The sequence below is a fragment of the Silene latifolia genome, chromosome X (genome assembly GCF_048544455.1).
Source record: "Silene latifolia isolate original U9 population chromosome X, ASM4854445v1, whole genome shotgun sequence".
Taxonomy (NCBI): domain Eukaryota; kingdom Viridiplantae; phylum Streptophyta; class Magnoliopsida; order Caryophyllales; family Caryophyllaceae; genus Silene; species Silene latifolia.
Genome location: NC_133537.1, coordinates 33,399,003 through 33,412,818, shown reverse-complemented (window position 1 = coordinate 33,412,818; position 13,816 = coordinate 33,399,003). Strand labels below are relative to the sequence as shown.

Genomic DNA, 13,816 nt, shown 5'->3' with positions numbered 1-13,816 from the left:
TAGTGTCCCACGGCCAAGGTCACGGTCCCAGCTAGTCTAGAGACGGTTTAAGTTACGAGTTATTTAAGTTATAAAATCGTTACATTAAATTGTGAGATGGTCTTACCTCGAGTTAATTAGCTATGTAGATTCCGTCTTAATTCCTTCTATGTCTCCTCCTCTTTTCTCAAATTTTCAGTTTGCATATGATAAACTAGGTCAAGGTATTTATCTCTATTTATAGGGTAATATTAAAGAGTATGTGAGATCAATTAGGAAACTATCTTAATTTACCTATTCTAATTACTATAAAAATTACTATTATTATAATTATCATTATATTATTACTATCACAATTATATTATTATTATTACATATATCATAGGTAGGATTCTCTTATTTTATCTTTACTAATTTATTATTGTCATAAATTATAAATTATTATTAGTATTAATATAATTACTACCTTTCCATATTATATTATAATTATTTTTCGATGCAAATCCCGATTATACTCTAACCTTATTATACTAAATTACAGTCCAATTACTTAATGGCACATGGTCCAATACTCTATTAGCTAAGACTAATTCGGACTTGCTTTACTTATTTTATTATTTAATTATCGTCTTATTTGTATTTCATTATTAGAAATGCCCTTAATTAATTATTAAATTACATAAACTATTCTCATAACTTATTATTAAAATACGGGGTATTACACTTGGAGTAGATGTGGACCGTGTAGCTGAGCATGTAATGCCGCAACTTCTTTGTTGACCATACTAGGGCAATGCATGTCTTCTCCAGTTGGGTGTACCTTGTCTCGTACTCAATGAACTTTTTGATGATGTAGTAGATGGCTTGTTCTTCGCCGTCGATCGTTTGTGCTAGCATTGCTCCCATGGTTGTGTCGGTAACAGTCAGGTATAGGGATAAAGGGATCCCCGGTTGAGGTGGCATGAGGACATGAGGTTTGGATAGGATTTCCTTTATCCTGTCGAAGGCCTTTTGGCAGTCCTCGTCCCAATTGGTGTGATCAGAGGCGCGAAGTTTCACTACAAGAAAAACTAAAACAGGCGACCGAAATTTGGCGACTGATAATAGTAGTCGCCAATTTGGTGACTGATTAACAAATTAGCGACTGAAATCAGTCGCTAATTTGGCGACTAACTTTTTAAAAAAGGGTATCAAATTTGGCGACTGATTTTTCAGATTTGGCGACGGATTTCAGGTTCAAAATAAATGCAAGTTAATGAACGATTGCGTGATACGAGGTGTAACGAAAAGCACGAAGACTAATTTCGTGGGTCCAACTCCTACATCGTGGACACAAGTTTCTAATGCACAAAAAGAGGTGTGGTTCAATAACTTTCGGGTATATATTTTCCGTAGTTCTTTGTTTTAGAAACAAAATAATTAATTTTAATAAATTTTTTAAGATCCTAGTTAGACTTTTATTTTATACTGATATGAAATTTTGTCGCCTTTTTTTTTGTAGCAATCATTTGCTTGGGAACCGTCTCAAGAACAGAATGTCCGTAACAGGTACAATGAAGTCGGTACTCGACGATATCGGGACATGATCTGGGAGACGGTCAGGCGCCCGAAGGAGCCAGACAACATGAAAGGTATTTAATTAACTTGTTTTGTTATTTGTATTAATTAGCATATACTCTCTTATATTATAAATAATATCAGTAACTTATTAGTTATGATTTCATATATGTAATTGCAGGTGAGAAGTATGAAGGCTTAATAAAGCATACCAAAAGTGAAGCTTTTCACAAGAAGTCTAAGCAAGCATCCCTCAACAAAAAAGGAGGAAAGGTAGATGCCGTAGTCGAGCCTACTCATTACGGGGGATCACGATCGTTCTGGGATCGTGTACTGGGTGTAAGTTTGTCTATTATTTCACACTTTTTTTGGTTTTCAACATGTTTATTTTATGTTATAATTTTTGTTGATTTTCTAACATGTATGTTTTTTTTTCATTCAGAAAGGAAAGAAGAAGTCAAAGCCGGTTACGACGGTACCGGAACTGTTTTCGGACACGCATTCCAGGGTTGACCACAAAGGGATTAGAAGTTGGACTAAGCCAAAAGACAAGGAATTATATGTAAGTTTTCCCTAACACTTAATTTTTGTTAATTTATTCTCTTTTAAAATGTCTTATATAAGCTGGTTACCATATTAACTTACTACCATTTGTTTAACATTGTAGGATGCATTTGAACATGAAAAAGCCGCCAATCCAGAAAAAACGGATAATGACATATGGTTTGAGTTGGTGAATGGCTTCAAGAAAGGGCACGTGTATGGTACCGGAAGTTCAACACCGGTTTTCTATGAGAACACGCGTAGGATATCGACTTCAACAATTCCCAGCAACACCTATCAACCGAGAATTATTAGTCAACTTCAAGCTCAAGTAAGAGAGCGTGATGAACGTGAATGAAAACGTGATGAAGAATTCCGCCAAATGAAGGAAAAAATGGCAATGTTTGAGACTTGGTGGCAAGGTTGTAACCCCGGACCTAGACCCGACTACGATCCTTTTGATCCGCATGGTCCACAAGGGGGGAATGGAGCCGGTGTTGGCTTCCAAGTAGTTAAGTAAGTTTAATTTAGCATGTAATAAGACTTGAACTTTAGAATATGTTAGCTTGTAAAACTTTCATTTTCAATATATGAAATGAAGTTTGGGAAAATGTGTGGTGTTGGGTTGAAATTTGAAATGTATGGTGTTGTGTGCGTTGAAGTTTGGGATGTATGGCGTTGTGGAACTTCTGTTTGTATGCAGGTTGTAAATATTTGGCTAGCAATGAAAACGAAAAAAACCACCAAAACATTCAGTGGCTTTGGCGAGTGAAAAGGGATTCGGCGACTGAAATTCAGTCGCCAAATCCCTTTTCAGTAGCCAAATTTGACTCAGTGATATTGGCCTAGTCACCCAAATTTGGCGACTAAAAGTCAATTTAGCGACTGAATTTCAGTCGCTAATTTGACGACTACCTTGTTTCAGTCGCCAAATTGGCGACTACCATTTCAGTCGCTATTTTTATCATTTGGCGATTGATTTGTCAGTCACCAAATTTCGCGACCGACATTAGTCGCCAAAATTAGAAAAGGCGACTAATGTCTGCGACTGGCGTTTGGCGACTGAAATCAGTCGCCAAATTGATTTTAGCGACTGATTGCAGTCGCCAAAATCGGTCGCCTGTTTTATTTCTTTTTGTAGTGTTTCTTGAACATTGGTTCACAAATCATGGTGAGCTTGGCAATGATGCGGATGATGTATTGAACCTGACCGAGAAATCCCCGAATCTCCTTCTCGTTCTTAGGTCGTGGCATTTGTTGAAGGGCTGTGATTTTGGTTGGATCAATCTTAATGCCTCTTTTGATGACGACATCTCCCAAGAGTTTTCCGGAGGTGAACCCGAATGCACACTTCTTAGGATTTTGTCTCATGTTATTTTTCCGCAGACGAGCGAAGAATTTTTGAAGGGTGCTAATGTGGCCATCCCGTTCTCTTAACTTGACAATCATGTCATCGACATATACCTCTACCTCCTTGTGCATCATATCATGTAGGAGAGTGGTAGCGGTTCTCTGAAGGTAGCTCCGGCGCTGATGAGGCCGAAAGGCATGACCGTGTAGCAATATGTACCCCACTGTGTAGTGAATGCAGTCTTGTGCATGACTTCCTCAACCATTTTAATCTAGTTGTACCCAGCGTACCCGTCCATGAATGATAGGAGGGCGTGTTCGGCAGTATTGTTCACTAGAATGTCAAAATGTGGCAAAGGGAAATCGTCCTTTGGACTCGCCTTGTTCAGATCCCTGAAGTCGACGCAAACCCGAATTCTCTCGTCTTTCTTCAGTACAGGAACCATGTTGGCCACCCAGTCAGAGTACTCAGACACTTTGATTAAACCAGCCTTGAACTGTTTGTCTACTTCTTCCTTGATTTTCAGGGCCCATTCAGGACGCATTCGACGCAGCGTTTGCTTCACAGGTTTAGCTCCGGACTTAATGGGAATCCGGTGCTCTGCAATGTCCCTGTCAATCCCAGGCATATCTTTGTAGGACCAGGTGAACACATCCTTGTATTCGTGGAGGAGGTTAATGAATTGTTGTCTTTCCGAGGGGTCAAGGGTTGTCCCTATATATCCGAAGTTCTTGAGGTATGTTGTCGGTTCCTACGTTAATAGGTTCGGTCTCCTCAATGACGGGGGTTCTGGTTTCCCGTTTGTCAAGTTCTTTGCCTAGGTGAGGTGGGTAGTCACTCAAGTCAAATTCCTCATAGTCATTCAGAATTGCATTGCAGTTAAATTGAGACGAGTCATAAGAAAACTTAGCGTTTATTAAGTTGAAACGAGCGAAAAGCTCGGAGAGGACACACATCTTATGGTCAGTCAGAGGCGACACAGAAGAGGAGGTGGCCCCTGGAACAGGCTCCAGGTTGTCACCTTTCACGGGAGTGGGGATGACCCTAGTAGACGCAGCCTCTGAATCAGCCACGACTTTGTGATAAAACAGCGGGAAGGGGACTTTGACTGGGACATCAGGAGTGTTAGGAGCTATGACAGACTCTGACTCCAACTCAAACTCAGATTCTTCTTCACTTCCCTCTTTGAACATTGGGCCTTCTCCAGTTGTGATCTTGAGAACGCGGCCTTGGCGATCGGTCCACCTTGACGGTCTTCCTCCAGCCCTGTGTAGCTTTCTCCGGGTCAGTGTCGGAGATCAAGGTGGTTGGGTAAAATTGACTGTCCTTTAGAGCGATGTTGATAATGTCCTCATAGTCGAGGCGCTTGATGTTGTCCTCTCCAAAGAGGAGAGTGACAGCTTATCCGTCGAGGCATGAGGACGGCTTAGACTCAGTTGATGCAGCTTCGGTATTGTCGGGAATGAAGTAGCAGTGCTGGAAGACTTCCACACCCGGGTACTTGACCTTGGCCACAGAGTCATAGATCGGCTCCGGAAAGCCATGGTAGAGCTCGGACTCTCCCTCGGGGATAAAGTATTGATGTGACCATAATTAGAGCATATTTAGTCCCCGAATTAGCCTTGTTCCCATGCTTTTTAGTGCATATTTGGGTCATTTATTATCTTTAGTTCTTTGTTTTGCATATTCTTTGAGGTTTTGTGTCCTTCGTAGGAAATGAGTGCAAACCTTGCATTTTCATGGCAAAATGAGGCAAATTGATTGAATTCAATGACTAAGCATCAAGGAGAGACAAGATTAGAAGGCCTTTGTACATACTATAGTAGATGGGCAATGATGAGAAAAGATCCTTGTATCCTCGAGGAAATCCTCAAGGATTTTATGAAGAAAAAGGAAGAAAAGAAGAAGGAATAAAACTGCCTGACAATCCGTGCGGATTGCCCTGAAGACGCCCGTCCCTCACCACAATCCGAGCGTCTTCCTCCACAAGACGCCCGGGCAAAAGCTCCCAAAGACGCCCGTCTTCCCCTCTGGACGCTCGTCCAGGAACGCCCAAATCCGCCCGTCCCGTGCTAAAGACGCCCGGATTCCCGTACGCCCAATTGTCTTCTACAAGCTTCAAGGAAGGATGCACATCTTTTTCTAAGACCGGCAAAAAAGAGACCGGAGTCTCCCTAGAGACCGGCGATTCCTCAAGGACTTAATCATCATATAAGCCCTTAGTAAACCCTAATTTATGTACCTAATCCCCACTATAAATACCCCATTAGTCAAATTAGAAGACTAGGTTCTTCTTAGCAATCTTTAGTGTAGTTAATATCAATCAAATCTCTCTTTAATCTTGTAATCAACATTTAATAAAGTTTTAATACAAGTTTTATTTCCTTAATCTCTCTCTTGTTCATCCTTTATTTTGGGTAATTGAAGATTATTTTGGTTATTATTGGGAGATTGACAACCTTCCAATCAAGCATCAAGTACTTTTTTTATTCTTTGCTTTATTATTGGAATCATTAGTAGGTATAATTCTCTTAATCCCTTTTTAATTATTGTTAATCACTTTCATTTATTCATCATGTTTTACTTTGTTGGTATAATTGACAACCTTGCTAGCATGTTCAACATGATAATGAGTGAGTAGTTTCCTTAGCTAGGGTTAATGGGTAATTAGGGGAAACAAACATGGGGAATGATTCATGCTTAAATTAATATGCTTTCATAGTTTATTTGCTTGCTTGTTGTGATCTCAACTTATGCACATGTTATGTTTGATGAAATGCTAAGCCTATGAATCCTTGCATTTACAACCATCACCTATCTTTTCAATGAGACTTGTAAGACATAAACCAACTCGAGTCTCATTAAACCATGCATATTGTTGAGTAGGGAAGATTAAGTCGGCTTGTAGGTGTTGTACAATCTAATCGATTCGGCTCTAGGAGCCAAACTTTCCTAGGATTGTAAGATATAAACCAACTCGATCCATCACAACAATAATTGCTTGCTTATAACTTGAGAATATGTTTGTATGATCAATTCCCATGAATCCCCTATGACCCCATGACACCCTAGTCCCTTTTATTAATTGTTTACATCCCTTTTAATTCATCTTGCTTGTTTACTTTCATTGCTTTCTAGTTTAGTGATCTTCTACTTCAAACCCCAATTGTGACACCCTTAGACACCACTAGTTGCAATAGAAATCTCATGTCAATTCCCGTCCCTTGGGATCTGACCTTTACTTGCCTCTTTACTAATTGCAGAGTTGTTGGTGAAGTTATAAATTGTGTTTTGGTCTAGGTGCTCCTAACGACAAGTACTGAAAACTAAACCCCAGGAGGGATCACGACCAAAAATGGCACCGTTGCCGGGGACGGTGTTAACTTGATTTAGATTTTCTTGTATTGTTATTAGTTGTGTCTTTCTTTGCCTTGGGGAAGTAAAACTCCTCAAGGTTTGTTCTAATTATTTTTGAGTTGTTTGATATTTTGCATGTCTAGAAGATCACAAGGTAACTTGTTACCCTTTGATCACGAAATTGAAAGGACTTTGACAACCAATAGAAGACTTGCTAGGAGAACTTTGAGAGGTATTGGTGAGGTTGTAGATATTCAACCAAATACTATTGAGTTCATCAACCCTTTTGCAAGAGAAGGTGAGGAGAACCCAACACAAAATCCAACACAAAATCAACCCACAATGCCTAAGTTTTCAACACATTCCGTACCCACCGAGGAGAACCTACCCAATGGTACTCCCACACCACAACACTTAACCGAAAATTTTATTGCCAAATCCGCATTTATCCAATTAGTCGAAAGAAGCCAATTTGGGGGGATGCCTAGTGAAGACCCTCATTCTCATATGGAGACTTTTTGTGACTATTGTGATGCGATTTCTCAAACCGGTGTAACTCAAGACCAAATTCGATGGGTCTTATTTCCTTTTTCTCTAATTGGCACCGCGAAACAATGGTTGAAAGGCCTTGATAAGGCTACTCTCGGAATTGATTCTTGGAAGAAATTGGCTCTAGCTTTCTATAAAAAGTTCTATCCACCGGAAAAGACTAACATGCTAAGAGCTCAAATTACGGGCTTTAAGCAAGGAGATGAAGAATCTTTGTATGAAGCTTGGGAGCGATTCAAGGGAATTTGACGCTCATGTCCTCATCATGGACTTAGCGAGTAGTTCTTGGTACAACAATTTTGGAACGGTCTTTATAAAGATTCAAGGAACATTCTCAACATGGGATCAAATGGAATGTTCACCGAAGTTGATGACAATCAAACTTGGAAAAAAATTGAGGAAATGGCGGTCCATAACTCACAATATAGTAGACCTCGCAAGGCTACTAGAGGAGGAAAGCATGAAGTGGACTCCATTACTCAATTGGGTGCTCAACTTAGTGCTCACATTGATGTTGGAATTTGTGTCCTCCGACAATAATGCGATCACGACTGTTGATCATGATGATCACATGTTTAAGTCTCATTATAAAGAATACAATTCGGAAGTATTTTTTTTACTGTCAACTGATCAACATATATCGGTAATGATTGGCTGACTAGAGTTTGACATTACTGTCGTGCGATGGCGGTGATCAGTTGATCCCCTAGGTCATACCTATAGGGCAACACTCTTAATTGATCATTTAGTTAATCGTATAACGTTACGAGTTAATTAAATTACTTGAAAATTGACGGACGATTTTGGAAGTAATATTTACGTATTTCATTATAATATGATTAAATGAGATACGGTCTGAGTAATCGAATCGTATCATTACTCGGATGAAATTATTGTTTAAGGAAACAATTGAATTCGAATGAATAATTATAAATACAAGTTGTTGTGATTTATAAATTGGTAAAATATTTTGGTACAAGTAATTATGAATTACTAAGTCGATTTTTGTATATGACGTATTTTTATTAATACGTTGATTTTTAATATGTTAAAAATACATAACAAATTTATGTTACATATGACATGTGACATAAGACAAGTTTGACAAAAATAAAATGGGTTCCATTTTATGAAGGTGCCGAAATTAGGAAGGGGATTAAGCTAAATATTGTGTTTATAATATTAGTGGTAAACATAATGATTACTTGCCTTACTAGCCATGCAACCCTAGTTTACATTGTGAAGATAAACAAGTGCATGCATTGGCTCCCTCCACCCACTTACTCCACCCGGTTTTTAGAAAGGAAAACCACTTTGGTTTTTCCTCTCATTTTTACCTAAATACACAATAATGTTATTGTTGTTTATTCACTCATTCATTCATCTAAAATTTGATTTTTAGAGAGATAAAAAGCTTCCTTCTTCCTCTCCCATAAAACCGAAAATAATAAGTGTCTTATAATATTTTTGGGTCAATTTTTACAAGATTAATATTGTACTAGTATTTATAATATTAATTTTAATTAAGTGTGTGCCTTGGGTATAAATCCTTGGGAGAGATCCTACACTTGGGTCTTTGTTCATCCAAAAGGAAAGCTCAAGAACAAGAGAGAAAGGTGATCTCTCTTGTGCCCATTTGAACCGAAAATCCAATGTAAGAACAATATTTCTTCTTTATTTTGTTTAAGTGTTTGCATGCATAAGATCATTTGTTAATTTTATGACAAATTAAATTAAAACATATATGAATATGTTAAGTATATAGATCTACTTTTCCTTCAATCGGTATCATGAGCCATGGTTGTTTGCATGCAAATCGGTTAAAAGTTTTTCCGAGTTATAAAGATTAACATATAAAACTTGTATAATTTGTGTTATTATGATATATCACGAAATTAATTTATGCATGTTAAAATTTCTGGTCCTAAAATGTTTTTAGGATATTTTGGTTAATTTACGGATTTTTATTGTTCATATTATACAATAATGGCATTAAAATATGATTTTATGAGTAAAAATGTCATTTTCGGACTAAAATTAGCTATACTTCGTATTTTCCTGTGATTTTTGGATATGTTGTCACTTATATTATTTTGAGATAACCTGTAAATTTTCATAATTTTTGGACTTTTTATGCTCGAAAAATGGATTTTTCATTATTAAAATCGGATTTAAGTGAAAAATAGGTTAATATGAGATAAATTTCGAATCTGGTCATAGAAATTTAGTATGTTGTCACATGCAATTTTAAAAGATGTGTGTAAAATAATAGGCTATAGTGAAGTCTTTTTGCATGATTTATGGATTTTTGAAGAAAAATAGCATGAATAGTGATTTTATTAGTGAAATATTGATAAAACATACTTTATGACTAAAGAAAAATATTATTTGTTGCATTTTATTATCTTTTTCATATCTAAAATTGAAAAGTTGATGTATATAATTTTTCACATGTTTTTATGATTATTTTAGTTAAAACTGATAAACCGCAACATTGTTTTTTCCGGAAATATTCGAAATTTTTAACCTAAGGTTTTGAACATTATGAGTGTCATGGTATTTTTTTCAGAATGTTCATGAGTTTAAATTTCAAATTTTGAATTTATTTGAAATTTTGTGATTTATTTGAAGTTTATAGCTTATTTTTGTATTTTAAGTCCATTAATGAACAAATTTTTAGTAAAATGAGTTAATTATGGTCAAATAATTAGTGAAGACTAAATTTTGAGTCCTAAGAGGTTAGGGTAATTAACTTATGCATAAATATGAATTTATGTAATTTTTGTGATAATAAAATGTTGAAATCACGCAAATCCGTAAAAACCGAGTAATATACGATATTGGCTAATTAAAGGCGATTTAGCATAAAATTGGGCATGTTCATACATATTATAATGCTGCATTTTCTTTATGATTGTCATAATTTTAATTTATGTAATTTTTGAATTATGTATTTTTGACTTAGTATGGCCTTAGTTTTAATTGGTATTTCCCGAAATGTATGGGAATATCGATTCGGTTGTAATTTTATTGTGATCTCGTATCACCGTTTTGTAATTTAATAGATTTATTTTATTTTAATTACAAATGTATAATAGGAAATTATGTAATTTAATTTATCTCGGAGTTCCCAAAGACGGATTTCTTCAAGATGGCGATACATAAAGACGGTGTTACCCCGAGATGCGTGCCACAACCGAAGTTCAAGGGACCAATGGAGTTGGTTTCCGAATATGTAATAGTTAAATAGTTTTTCTATTTTAGGAAGGCATACTAGGATTTATTTTTATGTTTGCATTTTATTTATATGTCACATGCATCGCTAAATCGCCATAACTAAAACATGCATCTTCTCTCATCGAGTTTATCGACCGTGTCAATTAGAATTATCGTAGTTCACCGCTTTAGTTCACTTAAAACGTGATAGATAATAAATTGACATGACCTCTCGCTAAAACAATTAATTGAGACATAGCCTTACCAAATAGTAGAAACCATGAAAACCTATTTCGCGAGGGAGTGCACTCGGCCCTACCGGGGTACAAACCTTGTTACGTAGGGGAAGTGGGTGATGAATGTTAATCCACCGAGTTCATGTTAATGAGGGTTTCATCGGCCATACCGTGCCTAAATTGATGTGGATTTGGATCATGGACACATTTATTCGAAATTTGGATTGAACTCAACAAAAGTTTTTCGATAAGGGTTTCATCGGCCATACCGTGCCCTTGTCGGATGTGTTTTGGGCTATAGATAATTATTAGAGTAATTTTATCAACCAAGAGTTCTAAAAGTAGAATCGATTAAAACGTTAATCCACCGAGTTATATTGATAAAGGTTTCATCGGCCATACCGTGCCTAAGTCGATTTGAATTTGGGTCTTGGAATCATTTATCTAGTTGGGTAGAGGTCACTAGAAAAATGCATAAAACTTGTTTAAATTATACATTTTTACGAGTATTATTATTAAAACGACATTTGTTTTACTCCTTCTATTTTGTTTTGTAGACCACTTCTTTTTCTCATAACAAATGGCAACACCAACCCCTAACGCCACGCCTCTCGCTAATACATCATGGCTCCGATCCTTCATGGATCGATGTAAACTTGAAAAGAATGGGTCAAATTTCTCCGATTGGGATGCCCAAGTCAAATTAGCCGCCCAAGGTGACGACAAGCTTCGTTACCTTACCGAGGCCTTTCCACCCGAACCTACTACTAGGTCGACCGCCGCCACTCGGGAAGCATATGAGGCTTACCAAAAGGAGTCCGTCGCAATGAAAAATGTCTTGATATTTGCGATGGAGGCGGATCTCCAAAGGAGAGCCTTTCAAATGGGCAATGCTAATGAGATTTACTCCAAGCTTGTGACAATGTTTTCACAAACTCCGCGGATTGTCCAATATGAGGCGGCCGCGGCATTCTTTGATCTCGACTTCAAAGAGGGCCAAAAGGTTAGCCCTCATGTGCTCAACCTTATGGAGCTTGTCGAGACCTTGAAAATTCAAAAGGTTGAAATCCCCAAAGAACTTGTTGTAGATAGGATTCTACACTCCTTGTCCAAAGTCAAAACGTATGTTCAATTCCGGGTGAATTTTAACATGCAAGACAAGGATGTGTCTCTTGAAGAATTGCACAAGTTACTTGTGCAAGCCGAAAGGGACATGGGGTTAAATGTGAACCCACCCAAGGATGTGCTTAACATAAGCACTAAGAGTAAGGGGAAGTTCAAGAAGAATGGGAGGAAGGATAAGAAGCAAGCTCCCACATTCACCAAAGCTAGGACTTATGAAGCTAGCACTTCAAAAATCAAGAAGGGTCCTCTTGATAAATGCCATTATTGTAATGGTATGGGACATTGGAAAAGAAATTGTTCCAAATACCTTGGTGATATTAAGGCTGAAAAGATTACTCCAGTAGGTAAATGACTATCCTTTCTTTTATGTTTCTAATTTAACTATGGTATTGTGATACAAAGTTGTGATAATGTATCTCCCTTTTTATTGTAAATAGGGCCTCCACCAAGCAAAGACAAAGGAAAAGAAAAGCAAGCTTAAGAAACCATCAAGGAGCTAGGAATAGCTTTCATGGAGCTTCGCTTTTTATTGTCTTATTTTATTCATGTTTTGAATTTTAGAACCTTAAGTTTCCGTGTTCGACATGGAAAGGTATTTTGGATAATGGGTTGTATTTTGGATAATGGTGACTTGGTTTGCAACCCAAGTCACCCGTTTTATCATTTTATCCTTTTGTTCTAAAATTCATGTTTAAATGCTTACTCTTAGAAACATATAACTTAAAGTGATCTAATAGACAAATATAATGACGGGTTTCATTATATGTCCACATGCTTAAGGCTTGTGTATGATCATTTACAAAGTGGTGTTGAGTCTATGAACTCTCTTAAAGGAATGTCAATCACCAAGTACACTTACGAAATCTATAACTATTAGTCAATCTATGAGATAGTTCTCCTTATACTTCAACATCATTATTTGTGTCTCATATTCTATCTTTGAATCTCTAGTGTATTTATTCTAAAGATAGAGTGGGAGAAAAATGAGGACACAACACACGAGGCAAGATATATTTTTGTGTACTTGTGTAAATGAGATCTACGCAAGAGAGAATGATTTGAATGAAGGTATATCTATTTATATAGTATACCCAATAGATGAGATCTATGGTCTCAAGTAAGTTCTATATGACTAAAGAGACCAAGTGAAGTAATCGTAAGAGTATGTTCTCAAGATAACTACACGAGGAGACCAAAAGAAAGTTTTGGAACAAAATGACTAATGTAAAGTCTTAACAAGAGTTTTGACTAGTTTATGATAAATTTTGACCAATAGTTTTAACCTTAAGATTTACTTAAGAGCCTAAATGAATCAATGTAACATCCTAGTTATAAGCGATATTTATGACTAGAGGTTGCAAGGATTGATATACCGATATCTTCAATAGCCAAAGTTTTAAACCACGCAGATGTCATTACTTAACCTCATTATGAAAATGAATTGGTTAAACCTCCTTCTAAAAGGGATATTTTGAAGGATGTGTATTGGATATTACTTATATTTAATAAATGACATTGCCACACATCATTATGACATGAATGTGTTAGAGACTTAAAATCTCTTTCCATAAGGTTAAGATGAGACCTCTTCGAAATAGGAATTTTGAAAGGATATGATGGGAACATATATGGTTTCATCTTAATAACTTTGCAAAGCAACATACATTCCAAATTCTTGAAAAGTTTCAATTGAGAAGTCAATTTAGAAACATGTGGAATTGAGTGGGAGTTAGGAAATTATCATGTGAAGACATGGAATTTAGTGGGAGCTATCATCCTTTGAATGTTTACAACTCATCACTCATTAAAGAATGACGAGCTAATACCTTCTTTCATAAAGAAGCATTTGAGTTTTCAATTCTGGATGAAAATTGACTATGATGAATCCAATTACATCATGAGA

The 13,816-nt window shown here is 36.7% G+C and overlaps 1 non-coding gene across 1 annotated transcript; it reads right to left on the bottom strand.

Annotated features, from left to right (window-relative positions):
• Positions 1-7,501: 7,501 nt before the first annotated feature.
• On the bottom strand, positions 7,502-7,608 carry LOC141625920 (small nucleolar RNA R71). Its single transcript, XR_012535662.1, has one exon. It is a non-coding gene; the product is annotated as a small nucleolar RNA R71 (small nucleolar RNA).
• Between the last annotated feature and the right edge of the window lie 6,208 nt (positions 7,609-13,816).